Consider the following 13,917-nt stretch of genomic DNA (forward strand, 5'->3'; position numbering starts at 1 on the left):
TAGTGCACATTCATGCAGACTTGTGTGGAAGCAGGGTTTATGAGACATGTGCCTGCTGTCTTCTGTTCTGGTCCCTCCTTTGATGCAAATTTAGCAGTGGTTACAGATAAACTGCTTGAATTATGCTCATGTTTCAGCTGTTCTGTGTATGATAATTCTGTGAATATATCTGAATTATCTCTATGATAATTTTATTTAACCACTGTTCTGTGCTTTTAAAACCTGTTTGCATATCTGCTGAGAGGATATTTGTTCCATTTTATTTGGTTAAAAGCAAAGTAGCCAGAGAGAATGGAGTGCTGTAGCAGCAATATGTGTGTGATCATAGTTCCCTAAATTACTTGGAGCTAGGATACAACAAACTACCTGCACAGCAAAGGCCTTTTCTAAACAGTACTGAATAGTGCTGTTAACTGGTTACAGAGAGTCAACTCATGGGTGAAGGAATGTGGCTCAAAAAGCTTCAGAAACAAACATTACATTTTATGAGGAATCATAGTTTTTAGATTTGTTCATTCCCTGGACCTATTGGAAATAAATTAACTGGCAGAAACATTTTCCATAAATAAAGTTCCCTAACATGTCGCACTTGGCCTCACTAGTGTTTTCCTCCTTTTTTATATTTCTAAATCACTTAATTAAAAGTGATGGAAAAGTTATGTCCAGTATATTATAAAGGTATGTAGCAGCTTCTGAAACAGCTATGATTGTAGTGCCTAAATGACATTATACTTGATAGAAAATTAATTAAGATGGAGATGTGATATGACACATAATCTTTCTACTCTTGGCTCATAATTGAGAACAAATGAAATGCTTTTAAAACAGAAGTATCTACATTGTCGTTTAAAGAATAGTAACCATTTCTGTTCTGAGCGTAACGTAGAGGCACACATTGCAATACGCATGTTATCTTTGAACACGGGTGTTTATCTTATTAATATTTGCTCTTAGATATATTTATTTGCTGGTGGGTCTAGCTGCAAAAAAATTAGGATTTGCCTAGTTGTCACTGTTGTTTTTGAGTCATTCATTTGGAAGAAGGAGTTGGAAGGACAGAGCCACAGTATAAATTGGCACAGTTTCACCAAATAAAGCTGTTATCTTTGTACTGGGTTAGGATCTGGCACAAAATGGTTAGATGTGGCTGGTTGTAAGTCATCATCTTTATTCATGTTAAGATATTGAGATCATGTTAAAATATTGAGGCTTAATTTTCAGTCTTTTGGCATTTACCTATCACTAAAGTACGTAAAACCCTAGAGTTAGATACTGACACCTAAATGTTTTTGACAAATTGCTTTTCTGATTGCTATATTAAGCTGTGGCCTGCTTCCAGGATTTACGACTTTTATGACAAAAATTCTTTTTAGTAATTCCAAATTAATCCATTCTCTGTTTTCACTTCTGGGCTTGTTTGTTTTCTCTAATTGGCCTCTCTATTCGTACCTAAATAGAATTCTTCTAAACTTCCTCAATTATAATACGTTATCAAATATTATTGATGTGATTTTTATAAGAACAGGAACACGGAAATGATCAAGTGATCATGTCCAAGATATACAACTAGTTCGATGCAGAGCTTTAAACTTTTGTAAACTCACCAGGTAGGAAGTGATCATATTTCTGGGCATGCATATATAAGCTATTGCAGATAACTGAGAAGCAATATATGTTTTTTAAAAGATCTGTAATCTTGCCCCTTCATAAACAAGAAGAAAACAGAATACTCACTGAGGATGAGCCAGTACTGTTATGGTAGAATTTATATTCTAATTGAATTTGAATAAAACTAAGGGGCTATTTAATTCTTTCAGTTTGTGACCAACCTGAAGAGTAGATGATGTTCTATAGTATTTGCTAGTGGCCAGTTTGTTGGATTCTTTGTAAAGGCCTCTTTAAGACAATGGGCTTCATAGTTTACCTATGGCTTGCTTCACCAAAAATCAGTAAAGACAATCCCAGACATACAGACTTGTGAGCCTCCTCTTCCCTGTTGGTACATGCTGTCCATCATATATAGTATTCAGCTTGGTGTTATGTCAGCTTTACATATTTAAGCAGTTTTGTAGCAATATTTGTTTACGTTCCTAAAAAGTTTCTTATGTTTCTTTAGTACTTGAAAGGGATCTGTGTAGCTCACATTCACGTGTATTGTACTGAACTCAACTGGGAGCTAATGCATGTGCTTCTAGATTTGTTATGGAAATGGAAGTCTTATAAGTATAAAAATATAACACAAAATGCTGCTTTTTGCGTGGAAACCTTAAAATTATTCTCTTCTGGAAGTCAAAGTTATCAACAGTACTATGACTATTTATAGCATAATGAAAATGCTGTTGAAATTTTACATACTGATGCTGATTATATTAATACTGATTATATATATTATACTGAATATATATGATTATATATAACGCTGATTATAGCATTTATTTGGTTAAGGCCATCAGTCCTAGAACCATGTTACTCCACTTGTGCTTCACTTTGGCTCTTTATAAGGAATTCTGTGGGTAATTGTTGCAGGGGAAAATATTCGGAGAGAAGCTTCATTCAGTATTTTAACAAATACGTTGAAATAGGAAGAGTTGTAATTGGAAAAGAATTCAGGTCTTTGGTTGTTATGGAGGGATAACTAATGAATGGGCAAGTTCCTACTCTTCAAGAGCCTCTGAAAATCTGTAAGATAGCAAATGACATGATTTGGTATTAGCCCTCGTATTCTTTGACTTGAATATTACAAACTATTTCTTGGTTGTGAGGCTGTATGCAGCAAGCTGTATCACTGAAACAGCAATTCTGAAGTGTAGTGCCACAGTCAATAAATACAGTTGATGGGTTGGTTAATGGCGAATTGAGAAAGTCTCTTAACTGCCATTAGGAGCTCCAGATTTTTAGAGACTCTTGTTAGTTAAGGCCTGATTTACAATAGCTTCTGCTTCTAACTACTGTGGTTAAAAAGTACAGTATTAGCTAGGGTGAGCATATACCTTTTTTACTTTCTACTGAAGTCGACGATATAATAATAATTTAACAAAATAATTATATTGATTTACCATTATTTTAGTGATCATTTATGAATGGAAAAATAAGACACTACTGGAAGGATTTCTGGGAGAAATGGCTGCTAAGGAGCGAGTTTTAAAAGAGGAGCTAGGAGCCAATTGACAGGCAAGGAGACTTTCTTCTGGAAAGTGGAATGCAGTATTAATTAAAATATAGAGTTAGAAAGGAGAAAGAGGCAAAGATCTGTTATCACTTTCATCTTTTATGATCCTTTTTTTTTTTAATTTATTTATTACTCCAACCCATTTTTTATTCCTGTTTTTGTTCTGTCCTCTCAGCTTGGCCCTAATGAGCTTTTTGTCCTCCAGCAGCATCCTCATGAAATGTGTTTCCTGCAAAAGGGCACTGTGAACCTTGATAAGTCCTAGAAAATTAAAAAATATCTCTAACTTTTTGTATAACTATACTATTGAAAATAAGGAGATACCTGCAAACATCTTGTAGATGGCTCTAATTTGAATGTAGACTTCTGTGCTCTGCTGTGCTCTCCATGCAGCTTTAAAAGTCTGGAACTCCCTCATTTCTGATCTCTTCATAAGTGAGTTTACTGCATTAACCTACTACTTTTGCTTCTGTTTTAAAGGCTATTGCTGAGAGAAAGAATGTAAGACAAATATTTTATTATCCCACCTGACACAATTGCTTTTAAATTTAATAAAATAATATTTATCTAGTACTCAGTGAATGGAGAGCACTACTGCATACAAATGCAAAGTATTAACTTGATTCACTGAGGTTTTTGCATACTGTTCTTAAGCTGGAATGTTTAAAACTAAGCATAATATTACATACATGATGAGCCTTGAGTGTACTTTTTTATTACTTTAAGTAAATTAGACTTTTAAAATATGCTACAGTGTTGATTTCCTGTTGTAAAATAATGAAGTTAGTGGTTTCTGTAGCAGGAAACCATTGCTGGTTTATAGAAAGTGACAGCATTAATTTGATCTCATTCGTTTCCCTTTTCTCAGGTGAAACGTGACTTAGTTGATTCCAAGTATTGATTATGTATAAGGAAGACCTGTATATTCAGTGATGTAAGCAGTGGGGAATTTATTCAAGTAATGCCCATTCATGTGGGTGAGTTGTGCACTTGTGTTGTGCCATAGCCTATTGAAAAACCAAATACTTAATTTTGTAAGGTTAGTGGTGTCATTAAATGATGACTGCAGTAAATAGGAGCCTTTTCTTAAAGTTCACAAAGCCATAGCTATCCAAAGTCTTTTTTAAATTTCTTAACTATTTGCCATAGTGTCATAAAACTGGTGCCCTTTTATCTTTCTACAAAGATGTGTATGTATAGCTGGGATTTGTACCAAGTGGTCCAGCTGAATTCAGGGGGTCTACTCCAGCTACTAGATATTAAGCACACGCATGTGTCATCTCCACATCAGCCTCTGCACTCCATAGTGACTATTCACTGATTATCTGGGTACCGTGACTGGCCTGCTGCATCCATCATGTGGTGGCTTGGATGCTTGCTGAATAGTTTTGAATAATGTAGCTGGCTATAATTTTTAGAAGAGATTTGTCTTTGGATGGAGCTTAAGCCATTTTGGATTTAATGCCTCAGCCTCATCTGTAAAGCAGTGATCCAACATAAATGTAAAGCATAGTTATTTCACCCAGCATATTTCAGAAATTATTTGTCTTATTTGCTTATTTGGGAAAAAATGAAGTAAAAGTGGAAATATGAAAGGGCATTTTAGCATCCATCTAATTATTGTTCAACTCCTAAAAAAAAACATTTTCAGAGATAGGGCACATTTTGTTCAAACCTAAGACTATCTCTGTTAGAAGCTTTTGAAGTGTCTGCTTAATTCTGTATGTAGTAATACATGTTTTGGTACTTGTTTAAGGCTTAGCAATGAAAAAGAGTATATGTGACTTGAGAAAATGACACAGTGGCAGTGGCTTTTATGTACCCTATATATATTTTCCTCTGTTACTGGATGTTGAGAAAGAAGGGCCTGTTCTTAGTGTAGCTTTTTGTTAATATAACTGAAAGGAATGAGCATGTGAAGTTCTGATGTTAGTAGTATCACTCTTACAATGTAATGCTTGCTTGTATATATCTAATAAAAAATAGAAAAGTAGTTGTTAAACAGATGCTCTTTATGTTGAAACTGTGATGCTCCGGTGTGGTATCGGCTTAGAACCGTCAGCAATGAGCAGGGAGAGGCACGTTTTAGTGAATTGGTTGGAAACTGTGGGCTCTAACCTTTGTCACGTGTTTTTTATTTAGTGCACATTAGTAAGACCCAAAACATGTGTGTTGGCCTAGAGTACCCTGTGACCACACAACTGTTTAGTTTTCTTAGTTTAAAAAAATGTATTATTAATTTGACAGATTACTGTATGCAAACTTCCAAGAGCAAGGTAGAAACCTCATTTTGTTTTTTGAGGTGGATGCACAACTTATGCTTATTTAAATGTCAAATTAGTTATCAGATTATGATTTTTTTAGTAACATAATTACATTACATACTAGCAGCCTTGCAAATAAAAATGCAGTACACTTCTTTTTTAGAAAGTAAAAGTCAGGAGTTTTTATTGTATTTCTTTTAAAGCCAGATAGCCTGCAGATCAATTGCATCAGTAGCCAGTCAAACTAAAGTGTTGGTGTAATGACCCAGTGATATTAATTAGGTAGTTGCTGAGTTATTTTGAATGTGATGTACAAGCTGTGTGAAAATTCTGTGGTGGGTTTGGAGCTCCTCCTGTGCCTATTAATTAAATGCACTAATTATTTTTATTATTTTTTTTTAATGGAGGGTAGGACTGCTGAGCAAAACCCATTTGGTGTTTTGGGTGGGTTTTTTTGAACAGGAGTGGAAGAAATACAAATGCTATTAAGGAAATGTACAGAAAAATTCAGTGCTGATACTGGGTCATTAACACAGGTAGTTAAAAACTGTAAAACAGAAATAAATTTGCTTGCTTTTGAAATGTTAAAGATCTAAATGCAATAAGAGAATAGAAAAAACATGTTGTATTTATAAATTATACTACTTTGGCAGCAAAACACCAAAAGCCAGCTCCTCACGGTGAATCAGCTGGCATTCACTGAAACCAAAAGTGTGTTAGCATGCCCAAAGCAGGGGCCTTGCAGTCTGCCTTTGGCTCATGGATCAGCCCTCAGCCAGCCAAAGGGTCGCTCTTGTTGGAAGCCTGGAGTCAGCATCAAGTTCTATGGAGGACAGTGTGGGCAGCAAGCTCTGGCACTAGCACTGCTGTTGTTTGGGTAGATGGTATCTCATTTTGTGAGACAGTGGCACTGGCACAAAAACTCAAAAGGGGCAAATACCAGTTGCTGAATATTTTTCCTGACATTTCTGGCAAAACAGACCTGCTCCCAGGCAGACGTTGTCTCTGAGAGTCTGCAAAGTGCCCATGTAGTCCATTCATGTTTGTCAGTGCAAGGAGAACAGATTTTTTCAGTGTTTTTAATTTGCCTTTAAATAGAGAATAGGAAAAAAAACCAAACCCAAACCATCCTAACTATATTTTTGTCAGACAACTGTTTAGAAACAGAGACGATACTTAAGTGATTTGAATGTATTGCTTTACTCATGAATGTATCTTTGGCAACAAATTATGTTTCTGTGTTAAAAAAAAATGACATATTTTGATTTTTTTATCAAAAATCAAACACCCAGCTCCTTGAGTTCTTTTGAAAGCTTCACCATTCCCAAATGCCACCTTTAGAGGTGTGTATGTTACAGAACAGGTTAAATTAGGGCAGCATCCCTTTGGTTTTCTGCTTAAAATGTTTAATATTTCAGTTTATATTTACAGGTTTTGAAGAAAATAGACATTGGGATGTTAAAGTAACAAAGAGATCTGTGTCTCTGCCAAAAAGGAGGTTCACAGATTATTTAGCTCAACAGCATCTTGCATTGTCACTATGGATTTTGGACAATAAGATAATAAAACCACAGTGAGCAGTACTAATGATGAATGTAACAAAAACTGATGTGTGACTTAGCTATATTACTTATACCACTATATAATGTCCTGATAACAGTGTGGCTGGCCTCATTTCAGGTGTACATCCGACTTCCAGTGTGGCTATGAAATACAGAGTGGAAAGTCACATGCGTCTAGTTTCTCCATAACTAGAAAAACTAGAAACAGAGGGGTTTTTGTATTTTCAGAACAACCTATTCTACTAGGCTACACTTTTCTCCTGAAGCATTGTTTAATAAATCTTACACAGTAATGAAGTAACTTAAGGTCTCTAGGGAAATGAAGTAAAACTTGCACTCAGCTGTTCTAACCATGATCTACGGCTTCTGAAAGAGCACTGGCTATGGAGAAAAGGAAAGGGATTTTTCCAGGCTTTGCAGTGAAAGAACAGGTAGCATTATTAAATGAGAAGAGCGTATTAGTGTTACTCAAAAATTGCATGCTTGTGGCTTGGTATGTTATTAGGAGTCTTGAAGCTTAAGTTTCTGAAAATAAGGAGAAGAAATAATGACTAGAAAAGTTGTTACTATTAAATTGGAATGAAACTAAATAGAAATCCTAGGCTAATATGAGGTTAGTCCTTCAGCATCCTAGAGCAACCTGGTCCATATTCTGGAAAAGAAGTACTGAGAGTCCTATTTTTGTTCTCTGATTTATATAGATGGATGGTGTAATCTTATTCCAATTTTAACTGAAGAAAACCCCACAACCCAGAACTGCTACCAATTTAACTTAGAACTCTTTTAGTGTATTTTACCTGAAAAGTTGAGTTGCAAACCAGCCTAGTTGATAAGCTGCAGGAGGCATGTAAGGCTAGCTTCTAGCTGTGCATCTCTCAGAATATATTTAAAATATGTCTTAGATGCTACAGATAATTGGCCTGTTCTGTGTGTTCTCAGTGAATAAAGGAGAATATTCTGTTTCCTGAGAAAATTAGTATTTTTAGCTCTTTTTGGTGTGAAAAGGTGTGAAGAACTGATAATGTTCAAATGGTCGGTATGTTGGGTTCCTTTCTGGCTGATACAAATTTTATTAATGATATGTACTTGTAAGTCATATTCACTTAAATGGAGCAGTTAGAAGATCAGCATCACAGGACATCACATCATAATTTAGATGCCAAGAGATTTTTCCTTCATAAATAGACAAAAAGGGCAAAAGAGCACAGTCCTCAAATCCAGGGTCATAAAAGAATACTGTGAGTGAGATGCATTTGTATGGAATGATTAGAATCAGAGTCTGTATCTCCATTTCCTGCTCTTTCATAATTATAGTGTGACGTTTAGTTACAAATCCTCATTCATATTGGTATGCTCAGCCATCATTTACTAAAAGAACCAGGACAGTAATTAAATTAGGTATACTGTCTTTCTACATTCCTTTGATTTTATACATACATTGAGATGAAACATCATTAATATCTGCAGGCAGAAAAGAAATGCAATAATAAACATTATGACAGATCAAAGCGTACCATCATATTTAAAGCAATTCTGCATTTTCAGATGGCAAAGTTGAAGTAGCATGCCAAATGCTGCTTTTCTGTCGTGCTTTGTGAGTTTACAAAGATCTGGACAGGATGTCTTGCCAAAATGGAAATGTGATGAGAACTTGAGAAGAGCATGCTGTTTCTTCTCAGTTTTCTGTGAGTACAACCAGGAGATTTAGGGACTAAGAGGAACAATTATGAGCTCACAATTACCCTGCATAACAGCTGTAACTCAGTTTATATAAATACAGTTGCATCTTCCATATAACTTCTGCAATGGTCCTAATTCAAGATCAGACAAACTGTGTGTGTCTAGAAAGTTTAAGTGATGACTTTTGACATTTTGAAGTATTTTTCTCTGGCATCTTTGTAGGTCCATTCTTAGGCTAAGAATGAAAGGGTAGTCTGGTAGTTAAAGGTAAGAGTCTAGGTCTCCTGGGTTTAGCTGTGATCTTTGAAGCATATTTCTGGTATTACTGTAGGCTAATCACTTAACTTTCTTATAGTATGTAGAAAGGGGTACTCCTGTAGTCACAGGGTTAAAGTTCGAGAGAACTCAGGATGTTGGGATGGAGCTGTATTAATGACTAGAGTCACTACAGTCTTTAGAAGCAAATTATATTATATTTTGTGATACTTCATATGTCATTCCAGGAAGTGGAGCTGACACTACCATTACTGTTGCTGGTTACTGTTGTTACTCCTTCTGTTATTTTTGATTTCTGCTGAAAAAATGCCGAAGCAAAACTCAAGTTTCTTCATAATGGGAGGAAAAGATATTACAAAAGCCTATCATACTCATCAACTAAAGCGTGGGCTCAAAAATAAATTAATTCTTAAATCTTACCAAAATTGTACCTACTGTCCATTATTAATCAAAGTTTGGGTCATACCTGCTGTAGCGTTTGAAAATATTAGTTGGCTTTATTGTTGTATGCCTTGTACCTGAGTTTCTTGTGATGAGAGACCTTGTTGTCCCTTCTTTTGTCCCTATGAGGATTCTATCAAATATGTAATATCGTTTGGATCTTGTAGATTTTTATTTCTGTTTTTACTTCCAGCTTCCCTTGAGGGGGAAGGAATACACACACACACACACACACACACACACACACACACACACACACACACACACAAAAAAAACCCATGCAGGTAGGTAGGCCCTGAGATTTGTTGCAGCCTAGTTTCAGCTTTAGGAGGGGGGTCAATTGGTAGCAAGTGCTTCAGAGGTAGGTCAGGGGTACGCAGGATTCCTGAGAATGTTTTGGCCTCTCAGGGACCCCCAGAAGAAGTTTGTGCTTTTGGATTGTATAGCTTAGCTAGTTTTCTGTAGTATGTTTGTAAAGAAGGAAATTGTACACCTTTTCGTCAAAGGAACAATTTGAGATAAACTCTAAAAGTTGACCTTGAAGAAATTTTCTGGTTTTACTTTCTGTACTTAGGTTTTCCTTAGAATTGTTCAATCTGACCCAAAGTGAAGAATGCCTGGCCATCATCTTCTCACACACCTGATTTCAAAGTTCTTTCATGAAACCCTTACCGTAGGGAACAGCTTTAAAATGAAAGGTTGTCGAAGCACCTACTTGTTGCCACTCCAGTAGCTTCTGCAAAAGACGCCACCTTCATTATACCTTCTGAAGATGAATAACACCAGTATTACTAGTATTACTGGGGTTTGGTTTTGTTTTCTTCGTCCCCCCCTTCTCCCCTCCCTCCATTTCTATAATGTTGCAGTATCTTTAGGAGAGAGAGTCTATTTCCAGTTAAAATTTAAAGGAAAACTTGGGTGCAGTTGAAAACATTCAGAATGCACTTTTGAGGACAAGCAACAAGTGGTCTATTGCAGGATGGATAACATAAATACTGATGGATCTGCAAGTGGAGAGTTATGCACAAATTGATGTTACACTGAATCTATGGATATCCATACCATTTTCCTCTTTTCACACAACTAAGTATTTATCAGTTTGATATTTAAAGTGTTGCTGAACCATGCATTACTCTGAAAAGTTGATTGCCAATAGACGTTTCTCAACTTCCAAGAACATAGCCTGATGAATGGGTAATTCGAGAGCTCCTTGAATCTTGCTCCAGGAAAAGCTTCTCTTTCACCACAAACAGCAGTCAAAGCTGAAATTCTTTCACATCTGCACAAAAAAAAAAAAAAAAAAAAAAAAAAAAAAAGGAAAAATCAGTATCTTCCAGCAGGCAGCACAATGTGTACTGGGGATAAGAGATTGCAGTTTGCTGTGGTGAGTAGCATGGTGTGAAGATCACTTAAGCTGCCATTAAAATACGCACTTGCTAAAGCAGAGGATTATCACGAGTGGTTAGAGGGGCTGGGATGCGGGCAGGTTGCTGGACAGCCAGAGGGGCTGTGTTGGTAACTCGAGGGATCCACAAGTGTGGCTGTGAATCCGGAGAGTGGAGAGGCCTGTGCTTGCGCTAGTGACTTTTGGTCTCCACCACTTCAAGAGGAGGAGAAGACCTGGCTGGCTGTGCATCTGTTTTATGTAGGTGTCCTGTACACCGGTGCTGTTGCAGGCAGTGTCTTGTCTGTGCAGTCTGTGTGTCCGGCCATGTCAGTGTCCTGGGTATGTCTGTGAAGCTGCAAATGGGCAAGTAGCAGCAGCGTCATTCAGGCTGGAGCACAGACATCTCAACTGTGTCCCTGTGGCTGGGAAGGAGAGATCTCCCCCGCCCTGGAGACAGCAGCCCCATGCAGCATCCCTCCTCCCATGGTGCTGTGTGTATGTGCTGAAAGTAGCATGTACATAAATGTATGTACCTAGTAGTAGTATGTACGTAAATGTAAAACATACCTGACAAACCAAAAGCATTTCTTTGAGCTGTTTCAGTGTTTTAAACGCTTTCTTCACACCTAACTTTTGAGAACTAGTGACAGGTTTTGTTTGTAACACAGTAACTGCTGAATCTGCAAGAGTGAGAAATAAAACAGAAAATTGATGGTAAATGAGTGTAGTACTTTTTGGTTAGAGGATGGATAATGCCCTCATTTTCTCTTCGCTCTCTAAATGTTTCCAGCTCCACAAACACAAACACTTCGCATATGTTTGGGTTGTTGGGTTTTTTTTTTGGTGGTGCTTTTGCAAAGGTTAAGGAAAGCAGAGAGGCCCTAGAGCCTGAGAAACATTTGTGAAAAAAAGAAAAACAAAATAAAGTGTTGGTAGTATACTTCTCTTTATTATAATAGGTTGTGATTTTCCTGACTGTCAAAAGCACAAGCAACATGATTAACCTATTCAAGATCTTCCTGAGTTGACCGTTTCTTTTTTTTCCATGGTTTTTCTTCATAAAAAATCAATTTACTGTAAAAATACACTACTTTGGAAGTTGAAAAGCAGGCGGTAGATAAAATGAAAGTACAGCTGTGTTGTAATATTATTTTTGTGCTTTTTCCCAAAACGGTTAATTTCACAGAAAACAGTTTTGACAAGCCTTTGTATTTCTAATGCATTTTTCTCTATGAATAAAACACAAAACCCCTCTTATTTCTAAGATTCATTGTCATTGTTTTCTTCCCTACTCAATTTTTAATTTGTTTGTTTGGAGATTTTTGCAGGATCAGGAGTTCAGGAAAAGATATTCTTTATGCTTCTTAATATTACTGACATGATGTAAATTATGTTTTTTAGCATAGAATGAGACAGATATATTACTTAACCATCTTATTGTCAATGTGTATTAGATTAAATGCAAATAGCTCCTGGTTCTGAGGATTTTCAATCAAAGCCCTTCAGTCTGCAAGTAGAGCACACCTGTAATCACAGATGCAATGCACAGAGCTGTGCTGTTACTCTCATGCAGAAACTGGTGACTAGCACTGCGCATCAGGAAGGGCTGGTTTTGGCTGTGGAAGGAAGCTCACCAGGCAAAAATTGCCTTGTACTAAGATGTTGACTCTTGTACCATGATCCTTGAGTTATCACTGGTAGAAAATAGCAGGGGTAAATAGTAAGGGCAAAAGAAATGAATAGAGCTAAGCAGGAAAAATGGCATGGGAAAATTGCACTTTTAGCTTTTCGGAAAAATAACGTATTTTGGAATGAAGTTCCTTTCAATTTCCTTTAGAATGATACATGGCAAGCAGCTTAAAAGAATTTTTCAAACTCTCCCAGGTTTCGGATATCAGCAGAAATATTATTCTGTTCCTCTATTCTGAAGAGAAATCAACAGGTTGAACGAAGTCCAGGTGTATGGCCTTCAGGCTGCAGAGATCATAAGCAGGAGCTCTGTAGTACAAGCATGCTTGCAGTGTGTGCTGTTCCGTTTGCTCTCCACAGCAAACAGAGTATGTGTAGGAAGTGGGGCAAAGGTAAGTTACATGGTATGTCTAGACTCACAATAGCCTGCACTCTTATTTAAATTGCAAGAAAAGCTCCTGAGGATTTTTACTCTTGGCATACTGGAGAAATGACCCATTGAATCAGCTCAGTAGCAGGTGCTTGAAGGGTGGCAAAGGGAACACAGTGAGCCCAGAAGAGGTAACAGAAAAAGCTGTGCTTTCTGCTAGTGTGAGAATTTATATTTCCCAGATTTTGTAACTGTAAGTAAAAGAAGACACTTTCAGTTGTATAACTTCTTAAATACAAGCGAGGTCGTTTTGGTCACCCCCACCCCCTCACTTCCCCAGTCACATTTAGCATGTCATTTCTTTCTTCTTTCCTGACAAGCTTTCTGTACTTTCCTGGAAGATGCAGGAGCCTATGTTATTGTAGATGACATTTGGATTTATTATGATTGCAACTCTACCCTATAAAATCAGTTACTTCTTTTGCAAGTTCAGCTCATTTTAGAAGTGTTGTGCAAAAAACTCCTTACTTTTTCATCTTTAGTCCTTCTCTTGACCTAGTTCTGCTTGCTTCCTATTAGAAACTATTTTGATGGGCTTCCTTCTGCTTTACATTCTTGTACCTCAATATGAGACTTGAATGATATGGACAGATTGCATCTTTTCAACCTTCAGTTACTTCTTGATTTCAGGTAACTGTGTTCAGGTGACAGCATATAGTGAAATCATAGGTCAAAGATGGCAAATCTTGCTTGTGTCCAAGCTTAAAAGTCCGCACAACCAAGACAGATATTTACTAATGTAGTAGTGGAGAATGTTGGCTCCCAGAAGACTATTTTGTTTCTTATGTTGTTAGAATATAATCACTGTGATTATTTAATAACTCTAGTTGTATTTATAAACGATAGGTTAGGCGTACTGGAGTCAGCAGATCTTACAGATTGGCCTACTTTCTAATTATGCGTGGGGATGAATTTTCCCTATGTTTATTGCTCCAAAAATATATTTGAAATTTTGATATCATTAGGATGTAGGTCACTGCCTTTACTGTTCTATTCAAATCCCCGTCTGTATCAAGGAT

General features: G+C 36.8%; 1 protein-coding gene across 5 annotated transcripts in view; it reads left to right on the forward strand.

The window, feature by feature from the left end:
- Positions 1-13,917, forward strand: part of CCSER1 (coiled-coil serine rich protein 1) — a 684,293-nt gene that overhangs the window by 119,451 nt on the left and 550,925 nt on the right. The window lies entirely within an intron of this gene.

This window comes from Strigops habroptila, chromosome 7 (genome assembly GCF_004027225.2).
Source record: "Strigops habroptila isolate Jane chromosome 7, bStrHab1.2.pri, whole genome shotgun sequence".
NCBI classification, from domain to species: domain Eukaryota; kingdom Metazoa; phylum Chordata; class Aves; order Psittaciformes; family Psittacidae; genus Strigops; species Strigops habroptila.